Here is a 17,633-nt window from a genome sequence, read left to right on the forward strand (position 1 = left end):
AAGTTACTTGACAAATAATTAACAGCACAACCTTAACCAGAAGTCCTATTAATTCAGTAGGGTTTGCTACTAGGAAAGTAGGGGCAGGCTCACAAACTTGGTGGGCAATTAATTACAGAACAACCCAAACCTAAACTGGATTGAGCAAATTTAGAAAAGCAAATCTTGGGCTATCCTAACCGAGCTGAGATTCACCAAGGGCTATTCCAGCATAGCTTCATCATCCCAGCTCAGCATAACTTGTTGATGGCATTTTACCATTGTACTGTTGAGAGTGTATTAACTTATGGTCTAGTGTGTGGTTTGGGGGCTGCACGGTCAGGGGAAAACCAATGCTGTCCAGGGTTGTAAAAACAAAACAAAAATCCTTCCAGTAGCACCTTAAAGACCAACTAAGTTAGTTCTTGGTATGAGCTTTCGTGTGCATGCACACTTCTTCAGTGTGCATGCACACGAAAGTTCATACCAAGAACTAACTAACTAACTTACTAACTAACTAACTAACTTAGTTGGTATGAGCTTTCGTGTGCATGCACACTTCTTCAGTGTGCATGCACACGAAAGCTCATACCAAGAACTAACTAACTTAGTTGGTCTTTAAGGTGCTACTGGAAGGAAATTTTTTTGTTTTGACTATGGCAGACCAACATGGCTACCTATCTGTAACAGGATTGTAAAGACTGCAGAGAGAATAATTGGGTGCACTCTTTCCACCTTGGATCAAATCTATGCTTCCAGGGGTCATAAGAAAGCTGCAGAGATAGTGCAAGATAGTGCACACCCCAGAAATGATCTTTCAGTTTCTGCCTTCTGGAAGAAGGCACAGGGTTATAAAGCCTAGGACTAGCCGCCCGAGAAACAGTTTCTATCCAAATGTGATTTTGGTTTTAAACACAGTGTGAGGTAGTCTCTATGGGAGTATGTTGTATTTAATTATGGGGCATCAGAGTTTTTAGGGGGCTAACCAGGCTGGGATAGCTGGGATAGCAGGCTTGTTGGTTTTTGAATGTCTGGTGTAGATTTTTTCAATTTCATTGTACTGTATGGCACAATGATAATAAAGATTATTGTATTGTATCATATTGTAACTTCCCCAACCCAGTTCAGGCAGGCATACACTGGCATAACACCCTCAACCCAGCTGAGATGGTGGGTTGGCGGGCAGAACTTACACTCAAAAATAGAACATAAGAAGAATCAGCTGGATCAGGCCAATGGCCCATCTAGTTGAGCATCCTATTCACACAGATCAGAAGCCTGTGGGAACCTTGCAAGCAGGACCTGAGCACAAGAACTCTCTCCCTTCCAGTGATTTCCAGCAACTGGTATTCAGAAGCATTTTTGCCTCCACCAACTGAGGCATAGTACAGCCATTGTTGTGGCCAGTAGCCTTCAATAGCTTTCTCCTCCATGATTTGTTCTAATCCTCTTTTAAAGCCACCTTGATTGGCTGCCTCCTGTGAGAGGGAGCTCCATTGTTTACTTCTGCAGCAAGGGAAGACTTCCACTTACACCTATTCCAAACCTCTTTCAGTTTAGTCACATGCCAGGCTTCATTTTCCCTCTGCAAGGCTTGAACCAGCTCAGCCTAAACAGGAACAGGAGTAATTCGAACTGAATTAATTTAAGACAGGCATAGGCAAACTCAGCCCTCCACATGTTTTGAGACTACAATTCTCATCATCCTTGACCACTGGTCCTGTTAGCTAGGGATGATGAGAGTGGCAGTCTCAGAACATCTGGAGGGCCAAGTTTGCCTAGTTTAAGACAACGTAAGTTATGACAGCTTCTTGTATTTAGGATTGCTCTGTAAACAACTAATTAATTTCAGGCTCTATCTGGAAGCTAAGCTACATTTTCTTCTCAATAGATTCCAGATTCTTTTAATACTCAGTGCTAGGAGGAATCAAGGACATTCCCCCTTTGGAATGTTGTGGGTAGCAGGTAGGAAATGAAGAAATTATTGTCTGTAAACTAAAATGAGAAACATTAATATTACTCCAGGCTGTTGGGTTTTAACCTTATTGGAAATTTGGTGTTCAATATTCCTAACTTTGATTATACAATACTGACTTTTTCTTTTCTTTAGATTAGAGGGCTAAAGTTGAAGCACTGCTTTCCTTTCAAACACTGCCAACAAAAGTGATTACAGACGTATTAATTATCCTTGGTTATGTAAATATTTGTGACATTGAGTTTGATATAACAAGGACGGGCATTAGAAGCCATTGAGATTCTTGCAACCTCGCTGTTAAAATGTAAATGTCTCTCATTCTGCAAAGGGGAAAATTAATTTTAGTGTTAGGCAAGCTCTCCTCAGCTAGACTGGGAATCAGCTCAGTACTGGTGAGCGTTCTGGTAAGTGTTCTGGGGCAAAGAGTATTTGTGTATTTTCCAAGATTTCTCTGCTTGGTTATAACGTTGGATGCATGCTGATGGTACAGATGCATTTTACATGGGCATTCTTGAATTTCGTCTACAATCACCCCACCCCCTTGTAATTTGGTTTACTGCCTTGCACCTACGCCACACCAACAGCCACGGTGGAAAATGACTTGGAAATTTGATTACCTCTTGCTAGACAAACACACCTAGGAATAAGAGAGGGTTCCAGTTCTGGAGTTGGAATGTTACTCCTGAAATGTTCTCAAGAACATTCAAGAAAACTGATGGATCCAAACACAGAAAATACTTACCAAACATAAGAGCATCTTGGTTGGGTTGCCTGATCTCATAGTTCACAACATTCTACAAAAGTATAATTGAGAGAATGCAGTTGGCGCTGTGGGTTAAACCACAGAGCCTAGGACTTGCCAATCAGAAGGTCGGCGGCTTGAATCCCCGTGATGGGGTAAACTCCCATTGCTTGGTCCCTGTTCCTGCCAACCTAGCAGTTTGAAAGCACATCAAAGTGCAAGTAAATAAATAGGTACAGCTCTGGCGAAAAGGTAAATGGCGTTTCCGTGTGGTGCTCTGGTTTGCCAGAAGTGGCTTAGTCATGCTGGCCACATGACCCAGAAGCTGTACGCTGGCTCCCTCAGCCAATAAAGCGAGATGAACGCCAGAGTCGGTCATGACTGGACCTAATGGTCAGGGGTCCCTTTACCTTTACCTTTAGTTAAAAATACTTTGGGGGGGACAGATGGACTATGATTTGACTTCAAATTAGTTGGTCTCAGGGATGCTGGACACCACGTATCCATGTACATTTGATTTAAATTGCCACGCATCCTTGTACTTACCTAGGATGCTTATCTGTCCTCCCCTCGATGCTTTTCATCTTCTCCTTCTCTGTCACTTATTTTAAATTTCTTACCAGCTCAGGATCAATACTGTCAAGTCAAGGTTCCTGTGTTAGGACCTGTTTGGAAACAACAACACAGAGAAGGAAGACCTTGTCAAGTGCAAGGATGTTGCACCAGATAATACTCTTGGAGATACGTTCCAATTTTCGTTTTTCTCATGAATGTTCTCCTAAATGGCAAGAGCTCATAAAAAGTGTGGTGTGTATGTGTAATTTCATGCAATGCTTTCCTGTTTGCTCTGAATAAACAGTAGCAAATGTTCCTGATTTGCTGGACAGAGAGATCAATTAGTCAGCTGCATGAGACAGCTGGTACACAATGTTCCAATCATAGGAGTTTCCACATATATATATATTTAATTTAATTTCCCAATACAGCAGAGAGTGAAGTTATGGATCGGATGCGGCTATTTTGCTGTTGCAACTGGCTTGTTTGTTTTTCCAAGCCTTCGTTAGATGCTTCCTCGTAAATTGCATTGCCGTGTTACGGTATCTCATTATCCTTTATTAACAGAACACTGCTAAATAAATGTTGGGATTATGCAGCACACGCAGCATGCAGAATGAGGCAGCATATTGGGGGGATGTGTTTATCCTAGATTTACAGCAGCAAAGTCTAAGAAATATTACATGTTCCAAAATTACTGCCAATTTTTTTCTGGCCGCTGTACTGCAATTCGAAGCTATGCCCCAGTTTAGGACATAAGTTAACAGGAAGCAGCAGCATTTAACAGACAGCCCAGCTATGAAACGGTTGATCACAAGTGGATGCCCCTGTGCCAATTCGATCCCATTAAAAGCAATGGCCACAATCCACATAGTTTGGCATAATTACTTGCCAATCCATGGTGCAGCTACTACGGTTATGGCTACTCGATGACTTGCTCCCAGCTTAAGCAGTTGGGATCCTATGCTCTGTCTCAGCAATAGTGTCAAAGGCAAAATATAAGCATGCAGAAAGGGGAAAGGAGGTAAAACAGCAGCAGCACATTGGGGAATGGGTCAAAGCTCAGTAGCAGACCATCTCCCTTGCATGCAAAACGTCCCAGGTTCAATCCCCAGCATCGCCAGGTAGGACGGGGAATGTCCCTCATCTGCCACTTTGGAGAGCTGCTGTACAGAATACTGAGCTAGATGGGAAAATGCCCCAACTCATTACAAGGAAGCTTCCAATGTTCCTGTGTTATTGCCACTTGTACAGGTTGTGGCATTTGCCCGTTCATTTGAAAATGTCTGTACAGGGGGAGAGAAAGGGTTAATAGGTAGACTAATAGAAAAGCCAGAGGTGGAGCCCACCTGTTTATAAAAGGGCTTAGCCTGAGCTTTAGTTAGTTAGTTGGTTGGTTGGGAAAAGGCAGTTGGGAAAGCAGTTGGCAGACAGATGGAAATAGAGAGACAGTTAGTGCAGTTGGTTCTTGTGTGAGGGGAGGTAGAAGAGTTAGAGACAGAATAAAATAAGACTAAGAGGGTAAAGGGTAACAGCATTTCAAATGCATTTAAAGTTTATTTGTGTTTGCAATAAACTTGTTGTTGTTTAGTCATTTAGTCGTGTCCGACTCTTTGTGACCCGATGGACCAGAGAACGCCAGGCACCTCTGTCCTCCACTGCCTCCCGCAGTTTGGTCAGACTCATGCTGGTAGCTTCGAGAACACTGTCCAACCATCTCGTCCTCTGTCACCCCCTTCTCCTTGTGCCATCCATCTTTCCCAGCATCAGGGTCTTTTCCAGGGAGTCTTCTCTTCTCATGAGGTGGCCAAAGTATTGGAGCCTCAGCTACAATCTTCATTGTTAACTTAAGAACCTGACTGCGACTAAGTGATTTACCAGGGAGGACCTGGTTGGTGGCAGTGGATTAGCGGTGTATGGGTGTATGACCGGGGGTCTGTACGAACGCCACACAGGCCAACACCCAACAGCTATTACACAGAGAGGAAAGTGGATAACACTGTGTTTGACAATATTTTGGGTTCTTTTGAATATTCCACACTTGAAATGCACATTCTTTCAATACACTGCCTGCATGCAGTGCACTGTACTGACTGAGCACAAATTCTGAAAAAGCTGCTCTTTTGTTCTAATAATGATAAGGATAAGGATATCTGAAAGTGACCTCCAACTGACGTTTAAGAGGTTAGCCACAGACCGGAGTTCTATCAAGGATTTCAGCCAAAGGTTTCCAAGCAGGGCATGTACCTGCCTGCCTGTAAAGGTTGTGCCCATGTGGGCGAAAAGATAGGAGCCCATGCAGGTACCGAGAGACACTGGAGGCACCTGCCTCTTTTATCTTCTCTGTATGCTAACGATGCTGTAGGTGCTAATGGATGCTTTCTTAGAACACTTTCATGCATTTCTATAGCACAAGTGCCAATCAAGGTTGATTCTTTCTTTACAGAAATAGATAAAAGTACACCCAAGCTGTAGCACTGACATGTTTAGAAGTGCCAAACAGGGATAAAATCTGCTCTGATTTTCTTTAGCCTACAGTAGCTTTCACCAAGCTGGAGCCCTCCAGATGTTTTGTACTCAGACTTTGTGCAGTAGTTTTGGGAAGGCTGGCCTACAGAATTCATTGTCGTTCAAATACAAGCAAATCAATGTTAGCACTCTTCTCTCTCTTGCATGCAGAAGATCCCCAGGTCAATTCCTTGCAATTCCCAAGTCTCGGGATGATGAAACATCTCTGATTAAGATGTTGGAGTTACTTCCTGATGGCCTAGACAGCACAACTGGGGGCAGCCATAGAAAACGTCCCTCCAGCCATCTCAGCTAACCTAGCACCCATCAATGGTGGGATACAGAGAAGGGCCTCTCCATCGGATCTTAGGGTGTGGGCAGGAAGATATGGGAGGAGGTAGTCTTTTAGGAACCGTGAACCAAAACTGTTAAGGACTAACACTAAACCTATTGATCAAGAGATCTATGATATTTCAGAACAGCCTGAAGTACATTTTACGGAAAACACATGGCCCCCATGAAGTGGTTGAGAGGCCTACTTAGCCTCTTATCAGAGCTGTGCAAGAAGAAGAAGAGGAGGAGGAGGAGTTTGGATTTGATATTCCACTTTATCACTACCCTAAGGAGTCTCAAAGTGGCTAACATTCTCCTTTCCCTTCCTCCCCCACAACAAACACTCTGTGAGGTGAGTGAGGCTGAAAGACTTCAGAGAAGTGTGACTGGCCCAAGGTCACCCAGCAGCTGCAAGTGGAGGGGTGGGGAAGCAAACCTGGTTCACCAGATTATGAGTCCACCACTCTTAACCACTACACCACACTGGCAAACAAGGAGTGCAGACTGGAACACACCCAGTGCTCCTCTGTGGCTGAGCATCATTGCAGATAACTTGGTGGCAGTACATCTGCAGAAGATTTCCAGTTAAATCCCAGGGATCTCCAGGTAAGGCTTTTATGTCCCATGTTTGAAACCCCAGAGAGCTAGTACAGCTAATACTGAGCTAGATAGAAACATCTAGTACAGCTAATACTGAGCTAGATAGAAACATGGTATAGCCCAGTAGATGACAGCTTGCTAAGTTTCTCTGCTACCTTAACTTGCAGACCAGCCCCACTAGGCTGGTGGAGAAGCTCCAGGCTATCTCAGCTCCAGAGTTGAAAGACCAGGCTGAAAGCTCTGCCCCCTCCCCCATAGATTGTCAAGCCAAATGGGGGTCAGTACAGTTTGTGCTTTTGCTCAGGCTCTGCCGTCAACAGGTTTGTGTCTCTCTCATGACTTCATTTTATCTCATTATTATTGGCTGTAGCCATAACAACAGGGAGGAAAAATGTGGCAAGTTAAAGATAGATGCTAATTATATATATGAAACATTTCAACAGGTGCTTTATATAGCCACCATCAAGCTTTATAATAAAAGCTTGACGTTAAAAAAAGAACTCAAAGAATTAAGAGCAGAAAGAAAATAGCCAATCACAGTGTTCCAGAATTGTGTCATGTAGTGCTACATGTTGTATAACAGTTTTCATTCTTCGGCACCAGGCTGCACAAACTTCTGCTCAAAGTTAAGAAAATCATTACATTTAATAAGCTTCACATTTCTCATGCAATTTACTTTGACTACTTCATAGAAGGGCCACTGGCCCTTGGCTCAATGTTATGTGATAGTTGGCCTAATATGGATGGCAAGGAGGAAAGATGATGTGGGTGGGTAGGGAGATGGGATAGTCAGGATGTCCATTCTCTCCAGTAGCTTCAGAACAAAGACTCACTGCACCCAAGATGGAAACTTACAGATTAGTGTATGCATATACTTCTAACACTATATCTTTCATGTGATTTAAATACCTTGTGAATGAGCCACAAAGATATGAATGAACCCCACTTAAGGAGGTTAGGCCCCACTGTTAGGCTCTCTACTCAGCTTAAATGGAAATTTCTATGCCATGCTTTACAGCAGTGCTTTTTTTCTTCTCCCAGGGGGTACTCAAGGGCACGCAGTACTGGCACCTCTCTCTTTTTGTTGTTAAAAAGTGTGGCACTTACTGTAACAACTTCAAAGTGAGTACCAGCACCTCTCGTTTTTGGTTAAAAAGTGTGACGCTTACTGTAACAACCTCATGGTGAGGACTGGCACCTATTTTTCTAGAAAAAAAGCACTGCTTCACAGTATACATACAAACACATTATAGGGTTATTTCCCATTTCAATATACAATTAAACAATTATACTTAACAAGTATTTCTTCCAAAGAAAACACAATGACTTCAGCAGAGATATCACTCACAGCTCAACATTCAGTTAACAGAGACAAAAAAAGGTAACACTGACATCTTGTATATTCAAAGCTAAACTAGATGGCTTCTGAAAAGCAGACAACAGCTGGCGTTCTTTTTATGTACAGTCACAAGTGAAAAACTTCCATATATGCTCATTTGTAGGTTTCAGGAGTCCAGATAAATGTGTTGTATAGCTCAGAAGCTATTCTTTAAGCCACACACTTATAACTTTGACATGAACATGCAGCTCACACAATGCTGTGGGTAAAAATGGCATACTATGGTATAAAACTAGGGCAAGTAAACATTTTTTCTTTTGAAACCAGCATCTTTTAAAACAGAATGAATCTCCAGAGTGTTCACAGATGATTACAGAATGAAGAAATTCTCCCTCTTTCCTATTGTAAAACCACAATTCCAGTCTCCTGATTTCTTTCGTACAACAGTGCTGACTCCAGGGAATCATGAGATTGAAAGGGGAAGAAATTGGCCATTGGGAGTCCTAGAAGAACTTTTGTGCTTATGGGTAAATTCTGCCCCTTAGAAAATAATTCTTGAAACACACACACACAGTCCACCAAACCTCATACCATGCAAATGAGGCTGTGAAATAGAGAGGACATTTTGGCTCAACACAGAACACATTACCACAGAACAGGTGTAAAATGTCTGCCAGTGATTACTCACTGAAATACAGGGAACAAATCCTGAGTGTGTTTGCTCAAACCAGCCTTCTCTTCAGGGTTAGCCCAATACATTTTACGGCCAGAAGTGAAATACAAGATGGCACCTCCATCCACCATGGATAAATAATGTAGAAAATATCTGGACTAGCAGTTGAATCTTACCTCAACACAGGTGATGCAGCTGCATCTTCCCCTGTACCCAAGAACAACCAGCTGTGGTCATGATGATATTTATATACTACTCAGTGTCAAAACAGGTTTCTAAGTGGTTTATAGAGTTTAAAAACCAGCTCCACAAATATTGAAGTATCAACACCCATAACTGAAATAGACAATAAACAATCCCGTTGAAACATTAAAAAAACAAACAACCGTAATTAGAGTAGAAAATTAAATAATCCCATTAAAACAACTAGTTGAGAAGGTGGACGCAGCACAGCTCTGCCCTCTTGTTCCTGCTCCATGACTTCTGTTCTCTTCCACCTGAGGCAGCCACCACAATCTGCCTAATGGTAGGGCTGGCCCTGCTTAAGGCATATAGGAGCAGGGGGTTCCTTCTGCCAACAATTTAATGGCTTCCTGCATACTGTTTGTGAAGGGCTTGGAAGGGAGGAGAGTTTTCCTAGAAAGGAAGGGTGGCAGAAATGCTTAATGCAGCACAACAACCCTGGAAGATGTTGTTCCATTAAAGCAGGGGCCAGCAAACTTTTTCAGCAGGGGACCTGTCCACTGTCCCTCAGTTCTTGTGGAGGGCTGGACTATATTTTTTTTTGGGGGGTGAACAAATTCCTGTACCCCACAAATAGCCCAGAGATGCATTTTAAATAAAAGCACACATTCTACTCATGTAAAAACACGCTGATTCCTGGACCTTCTGCGGGCTGGATTTAGAAGGCGATTGGGCCGGATCTGGCCTTAGTTTGCCTACCCATGCATTAAAGGGCTGCAGAGAAGGTAACTAAATGACTCTCCTCAAACAAGAATTAGCCATCACTGCTGTGAGCCACACAAGGAAGTTGTAGCTGGGTTTTTGTTTATATTGACCCTTCTAGTGGTCCAACAAATAAGTAAATAAAATGAACATTTAAGTCGTGGAGGAATTTAACCCCCAATCTTTAAACCAGTAAAGTGGTGTTGTTTTAATATGGCACACTCAGAACCACGTGGGGTGATGTGGAAGGAGGCATGGAGAGGATGGATATATCATTACAGTAACTACTCTGCCCTCTACTGCCTAACTGATGCCTTTGTGCATGGCTTGGTTTCTGCTTGTTTTTTTCTTGCAATTCCGTAATAAAACTGGCCCAACCATATTTTACTCAATGCCTTTACATGCAGCATGGCTTTGTATGTTCCGGCACTCAAGTTCTGCTTTCAGTTGAATGGTTCACCCCTACAATAATGTGAAATAGGGACATAGGAAGCTGCCTGTTCACACCATTGGTCCTTCTAACTCAGGTATTGTCTACACGGACGCAGGTGGCGCTATAGTCTAAACCACTGAGCCTCTTGGGCTTGCTGATCAGAAGGTTGGTGGTTCAAACCCCCGTGACAGGGTGAGCTCCCGTTGCTCTGTCCCAGCTCCTGCCAACCTAGCAGTTCAAAAGCACACCAGTGCAAGTAGACAAATAGGTACCACTGTGGTGGGAAGGTAAACAGCATTTCTGTGCGATCTGGGTTCTGTTACGGTGTTCCGTTGTGCCAGAAGCAATCTGTGGACAAATGCTGGCTCCCTCGTCCTGAAAGCGAGATGAGTGCCGCAACCCCATAGTTGCCTTGGACTGGACTTAACCATCCAGGGGTCCTTTACATTTACACGGACTAGCAACTGGCAAGAGTTTCAGGATGGGTTTTCTTCCAGTGATACCTGGAGATGCCAGGTACTGAACCTGGGACCTTCTGCAAGCAAGGTAGATTCTCTACCACTTAGCCATGGCCCTTCCCCACTGATATTGGAGAAAGGTATGTCTCAAGGTTTGTGTTTTGCCTGAGAAGCATTTCAATGAGAAATTTAGATTATCCGCTGCTTTCCGCGAGCATTGCAATGGACATGCCAATTTAAAACATTGGTGTGATGTAGTACAATAGTTCTCAGTGGATGGGAAATGGCACTACCTAGCTAAGGGACTGTATTTTGATTCGATATAGTTTATGGAATATTGAACCCATTGAGGTTAAATTGACTCTAGGGCTAGTTTTTACATCTAAATGTTCTTTGCTGCCCTGGAGTAGCATCCTGTTAATGTGTGCACTTGTAAGGCAAACGCGAACCCAGAGACATACCTTTCTCTAACGTTATCAGTGGGAGAAAATTCCCTTTGGGGATTCAGTGAGGAGTCTCAAACCAGGTTCGCAGTTTGTCAGACTTCTATTCAGTGCTGCATTGCAGGACAGAGTCCAAAAGAGTATGTGAGAGCATTCCATTAACATGCACTCTTTATAGGGGGGGGGGGTGCATCATCTTGTCTGTTTCATCTTTTAACCAATCTCCTCAGCACCTCACCATCTCCCCATCCCAGCTATTGACCTTGAAAACACTTATTCAACCCATGTTTGTTGCTGCCCATGCAGATGTCTCCTTGCATCTTATCTGGACCTGTTTTTCATTCTAGCAGTCACTGAGGCTAGACTGGTTCTTGCCAGTTTTGTGGCCAGGCTGCACTCTTATAGGGGAGGTGTTGTTATTTTTAAAAAAAGTTTAATGTTTTGTTATGTTTTTATATATGTTGGAAGCTGCCCAGAGTGGCTGGGGCAACCCAGTCAAATGGATGCAGTAAAAATAATAAAATTATTATTATGGAATAGGGCATACCTATTTTCATCAGATAAATATTGGCGGGTATGTGCAATGACAGTGGCCTCACTAATAATGGATTTTGCAGAATTTCTGCTTCAATGGTGAAGGCCTTTGACTCAGTGATAGCATCTGCTTAGCATTCAGAACATTCCTAGTTCAATCTTGGACATCTCTAGGTAGGGCCAGGAAGAATTCCTGCCTGAAACCCTGTTTCCAGTAAGTGTTGTCAATACTGAGCTAATACTTCATATTTTCCTATCATATGTCTTTGAATTGGGGACAGAGCTTCTACTGCAAAGCATAGGATTTCCAGAGAAGCATGTCCCATCTTAGAAATTTACCCCTAGATATGTTTTTTGAATTATGGGTAAAGCCAGATGTGTTCCTGTCTATAAAATGCAGTCCATAACTAATTACCATCTCAGAAGTATGTTGAAGTTGTTCCAAGTCAACATTTACAGGATGCCTCTCCAGGGGAGCATAACATATGAACTAGTTCTTGAGCCAATTTAATCTCAATGGGTTCAATAGCCCATAAATTACCATGAATCAAAATACGCTACCTTAGCTAGGGAGTACCATTTCACAACACATCCTCCAAGAGCTATTGTACTACATTACAACAACATTTCAGATCAGTGTGTTCAGCGCAATGCTGACATAAAGCAGCAAAGAATCTAAACTTCTCACAGAAGCAGCTGTGTCCATTAGCATTCCTGCCAATTGTTTTAGGGAAAGGATTGCTGAAATAGAAACAAAGGCGGTTTGATCCGGAAAGCTTCCTCTAACAATCATCATGATGGGCATCGAAGTGTTGTGTCGACTTGAGAGGCATATAATTCAATGCAATTTTAGAAGTGAGCATACAATTCAAGAAAATCAGGAGTAACTGGGAGGAAGCTCTATTTGGAAATTTCAGTTAGAATCTGGAGGAAGGAGGAAGTGGAAAGAAACATCCGGGCATTTATTTATTTATTTTTATGTATGCCAAACAATAAATAGCATAAGTCTTGCAGAATCAAACAGTGGCTAACCAGTGGTCCACGAGCAGGATTTGAATGAAATAGCCCCTTTCACTGTTGTTCTCCAAAGACTGGTAATTCAGAGGCATGTTGTTGTTTAGTCGTTTAGTCGTGTCCGACTCTTCGTGACCCCATGGACCAGAGCACACCAGGCACTTCTGTCTTCCACTGCCTCCCGCAGTTTGCTCAAACTCATGCTGGTAGCTTCGAGAACACTATCCAACCATCTCGTCCTTTGTCGTCCCCTTCTCTTTGTGCCCTCCATCTTTCCCAACATCAGGGTCTTTTCCAGGGAGTCTTCTCTTCTCATGAGGTAGCCAAAGTATTGGAGCCTCAGCTCCAGGATCTGTCCTTCCAGTGAGCACTCAGGGCTGATTTCCTTCAGAATGGATAGGTTTGATCTTCTTGCAGTGCAATTGAATGAGATTGTTTTTCCCCATACAGTCCCCCCCCCCCAAGGCAAGGGATCATTCCCAGCCCTACGTGGAGATCCCAGGGAATGAACCTAAGATTTTCTGCAAGCAAAGCAGCTGCTATGTGGTTGAGTTATGGCCTTTTCCAGATTTAAAAACCTGCAGAAAACAGTATGGAATGACTCATGAGTGAACACATTGAAAACTGCCATGGAATGAAAATAGGCTGATCCATCTATCGCTCAGTAGTACAATATTTTGCCTGTAACAGTGACCCATCTGACACCTTGGGAAACACACAAGCAAGAACTTGATGTTTGAAGCAGCTCTTAGAATTCATGAAATTGGTTTGGGTCTTTGTGGCCTTCTGATCTGAGGTTACGGGTCAGCTCTCCAGGACCAACAACAAAAATGGAAAAGGCAACATTTTCTTCTGTCTCTCAGATGCTCTGTCATTCTTCATGTTTCCATCTCCATTATAAGAAGAACATGGGGAAACCTTGTTTACTCAGAATGCTTTGAACCACATCTTTTTGTATTCTGAACATGTTTTATGTCCTATAAATGTACTGTGTACACTGGCATGTTTTATAACTCCCTCTATTCCCCTATTCCCCTCTCTCGAAGACAAATTTTTATGACTCCAGAGATTTCGGGATATGGGATGTTCTATTATATTTTAGTACAGGGACTCTGGTGTATATATATATATATTGAAAAAATGTATTTGCACATTTTACAGCTCCCTCTTTCCACCCACTATTTACAGTAATAATAACCTTTAAAGCCCAGATATTGTTCGAATGATCTATTACCAAAGGAAGTGTCAGAGCTGGTGATTGGTAGTCTCTGCCCACTACATTAGCAAGAGAAATGCTTGGGATTTGGAGGCCATTCAAGGCAAGAAAGAATTCAATCTCACTGCTCGCTGCTCAACCGAGGCAAGATAGATTACCGTTTTGTTAATTTAATTAGCCCAAATAATGGTACATTTTCATTGTCAATTTAATTGCTAAAAAGCTTTAATAAAGAGACATGGGCAGTTTCAGGCTGACAATCACTTCTACAATGATAGTCTCAGATGGGCATTTGGCTCAATTTTTTAACCATTTTCTGGCTAAGGGGACCAGCAAACCTCCTTTAATTTTTACTGCTCCAACCAGTAAAACAGTGTTCTGTCAGGCTACTGGCATTAGTCTTAACAAGCTAGGCAAGTCTTGTTATGGCAAGTGAGCATTGGACAACATCCTTTGAATAATGGCTAACGACACAAAGGAGCTCAGCAGGTTGCAATGGGCGAAAATAAACGGGGTAACGTGTGATCCACCAAAGTGGTTGGACTCCATCATCTCCATCCAGCATGGCCAATGGTCAAGGATGATGGGAGTTGGAGTCATCTGGAAAACCACAGGTTCCCTACCACTGGGTTAGATTATACTGAGCTTTATTCAACATTAACCATACGCAGAGTAAACTCAGAGATTGTTTACTGATAGGAGTGTATAGAAGAAGTGTATAAAATTATGGATGGCATGAGGAAAGTGGACAGAGAAAAGTTTTTATCTCTCATTACGCTATGACTTGTGGAATCCAATGATGTTGGAGGATTCTTCACACAGTGCATAGTTCAGGCGTGTCCAAAGTGCGGCCTGGGGGCCTAATCCGGCCCACTTGACAGTTTAAAACCATTCTTAGATGTCATTTCCCCACCAGGTATTCTGGGAAGAGACTTCTCCTTGCTGGAAATGAAACAAATAGCATCACTTCCACTCTTGGGGTTCTGAGATTTGTAGTCCCAGCCTACTCCCAGTGGGAGAGGATCTTCCATTGGGGATGTAGGAATTCCTACCATCACAGTTGCCTTCTTTGCCACTGCAGGTAAGTTGCTGGATCCTTGAAATAGAGAAGTTGGTGGTGTATATATTGTGGTGGCAGATATTAAATCTTTCCCCCCTAGTTGGGTACTCATAAAACCTGGCCCTCTATGAATGAGGATCTCTATGAATGAGGGCAAATATCTATATATCTATATCTATATCTATATCATCTATATCTATATCTATATCTATAGTTAATGTATTCCTTTGTGAAATCTTGACTATCTAGGAACATAGTCCTTATCTTGAATTGCCAGAATCCTACAACTCATGAAGATTCATTTTCTTTTCTTCTTCCTGGGTTCTCACTTTCTCCCCCCTCTCCTGCCTTCTAAAGTAGGTTCCTTCTTGTTATCTTATGAATGGTAAAAAGGTAAAGGTAAAGGACCCCTGACAGTTAAGTCCAGTTGCAAACGACTCTGGGGTTACGGCACTCATCTCACTTTTCAGGCCGAGAATGCCGGCATTTGTCCGCAGACAGTTTTTCCTGGTCATGTGGCCAGCATGACTAAGCCGCTTCTGGTGGAACCAGAGCAGCGCACGGAAACGCCGTTTACCTTCCCGCTGGAGTGGTACCTATTTATCTACTTGCACTTTCGAGGTGCTTTCGAACGGCTAGGTTGGCAGGAGCAGGAACCGAGCAATGGGAGCTCACCCCGTCACGGGGATTTGAACCGCTGACCTTCCGATTGGCAAGCCCTAGGCTCTGTGGTTTAGACCACAGCGCCACCCACATCCCATGAATGGTAATTTTGCTGTTTCTACACAAGGGAAATTACTTTTAGTTTCCCCCTCTGTTTTGAGTAGTGCGGATCCTATGGAAGCAAGGAGTCTCATTAGTGTCTCTAAAAATATTTTCATCATGTCAAGTCTTTATGTAAAAAAAGAAAAAGTAAGAAATTGATGGTCTTCAGTGCAATTCTTCCCCCTTTTTTCCTTTTTAATTACTATTCCACAACTTCTTTAGCTCTTTTGTGGGTTCTCTCTTACTGGGTTTGTTAAAATCAGCCTTTTCCTCTCCCCTTTTCATATCACCATATTCTCATCATATGTCAAACATATAAACAACTATATGACTTTTAGAAGACATCCAAAGGCTGCTCTGAATAGGGAAGCTTTAATGTTTGATATTTGATTGTGTTTTTAATAAGGTCGAGGAGAAGCTTTTAGGCAGAGAAAATGACTGCTTTCTGAGCATGGTAGCTTTTCTGAAAATAGCTTTTAAAAGTTTTGGGAATGGGAGAATCTGCCACCACTGGAAAGCTCTTACCGGCGGACTAGAATTAGGTTCACAATTATGCAAATGGTGGGAAACCCCAATTGCAATGGTGCCTGGAACTTTGTTGCAAAAAAGGACCTGGTTTGGTGGATTAGCTTAAACTGTAGATTGATTGCTATGGACATGGCATCCGAATGACTGACAAAGCTTAACAAACATAAAATAGAACATAACATAAAAATAATTATAAGAGGGTGGAAAAGAGGATTAGACAAATTCATGGAGGAGAGAGCTATCAATGGCGACTAGCCATGATGACTATGCTCTCCAACCAGTCAGAGGCAGCAATGCCCGATGATCCAGGGCTGGTTTAAGACCAAATGGCACACAAATGAGTGTCTCCGGCCTCTCCCTTCTGTTTCTTCAGAATTATTATTATTCAAATAATATTTTATATATAAAATTTACATTTCAAAATATTCATTTAAACAACCTTAAATCAATGACTGTGTGGTTCATTTTGCATACCAAATATCCCTGCATATTTTACATGAACTAAACCATTCAGTGGGACACAGGTGGCGCTGTGGGTTAAAGCCTCAGCGCCTAGGACTTGCCGATCGAAAGGTCGGCGGTTCGAATCCCTGCGGCGGGGTGCGCTCCCGCTGCTCGGTCCCAGCGCCTGCCAACCTAGCAGTTCGAAAGCACCTCCGGGTGCAAGTAGATAAATAGGGACCGCTTACCAGCGGGAAGGTAAACGGCGTTTCCGTGTGCAGCTCTGGCTCGCCAGAGCAGCGATGTCACACTGGCCATGTGACCCGGAAGTGTCTCCGGACAGCGCTGGCCCCTGGCCTCTTAAGTGAGATGGGTGCACAACCCCAGAGTCTGTCAAGACTGGCCCGTACGGGCAGGGGTACCTTTACCTTTACCTTTAAACCATTCAGTAAACCATTGTTACATCCATCAGAACTTATTGACACTGTTGGATTTATCCTAATGCTACCAGTGTTTTTAAACGAACACAATCTTCACCCATATATTCAGTAAACATTTTCCAGTCTTCTTTAAATGTATATTCTTCTTGTTATCTTATTCTATATGTTAAATCTGCAAGTTGCGCGTATTCCATCAGTTTAAGTTGCCATTCTTCTTTGGTTGGGACCTCGCTCGTTTTCCATTTTTGGGCTAACAAAACATGGGCCACATAAATAATGTTTATTAATGGTTTTCTTGATTTACAAGGTATGTGCATTGTCTCTTTTTTCAGGTTTTAGAGTCTTTTCTACAGTTCAGTTATATTTGATGTGAGACATACAGTATAAAGATGGGGAGGGAGAGGTAGAGGGGAAGAGAGGGAAGTAGGGGTGAAACTTAAACTATTTTACTTAGTATATGTACTGGGTTTTTGTGTCGGCGTCACTTGGGTAGGTTTGCTCTCTCTTTGTTTATTATATTTATTTGGTAGTGAGAGAGGTTGGGGGCAGCGTGTGGTTGGTTAGTTGTGGTTAGTTGGCTGCAGTGAGCTTTGTTTGCATGAGGAAGGCAGTTGTTAGGTAAAGTCAGCCATATTGATTTGTATGCTGTCAA

The 17,633-nt window shown here is 42.7% G+C and overlaps 1 long non-coding RNA gene across 1 annotated transcript; it reads right to left on the reverse strand.

Annotated features, from left to right (window-relative positions):
• Positions 1-2,684: 2,684 nt before the first annotated feature.
• On the reverse strand, positions 2,685-4,672 carry LOC309369419. Its single transcript, XR_014168114.1, has 3 exons — positions 4,601-4,672; positions 3,243-3,361; positions 2,685-2,748 (listed from the first exon to the last, which is right to left on the reverse strand). It is a non-coding gene; the product is annotated as an uncharacterized lncRNA (long non-coding RNA).
• Between the last annotated feature and the right edge of the window lie 12,961 nt (positions 4,673-17,633).

This window comes from Podarcis melisellensis (assembly GCF_964234715.1).
Source record: "Podarcis melisellensis genome assembly, chromosome: 4".
NCBI lineage: Eukaryota > Metazoa > Chordata > Lepidosauria > Squamata > Lacertidae > Podarcis > Podarcis melisellensis.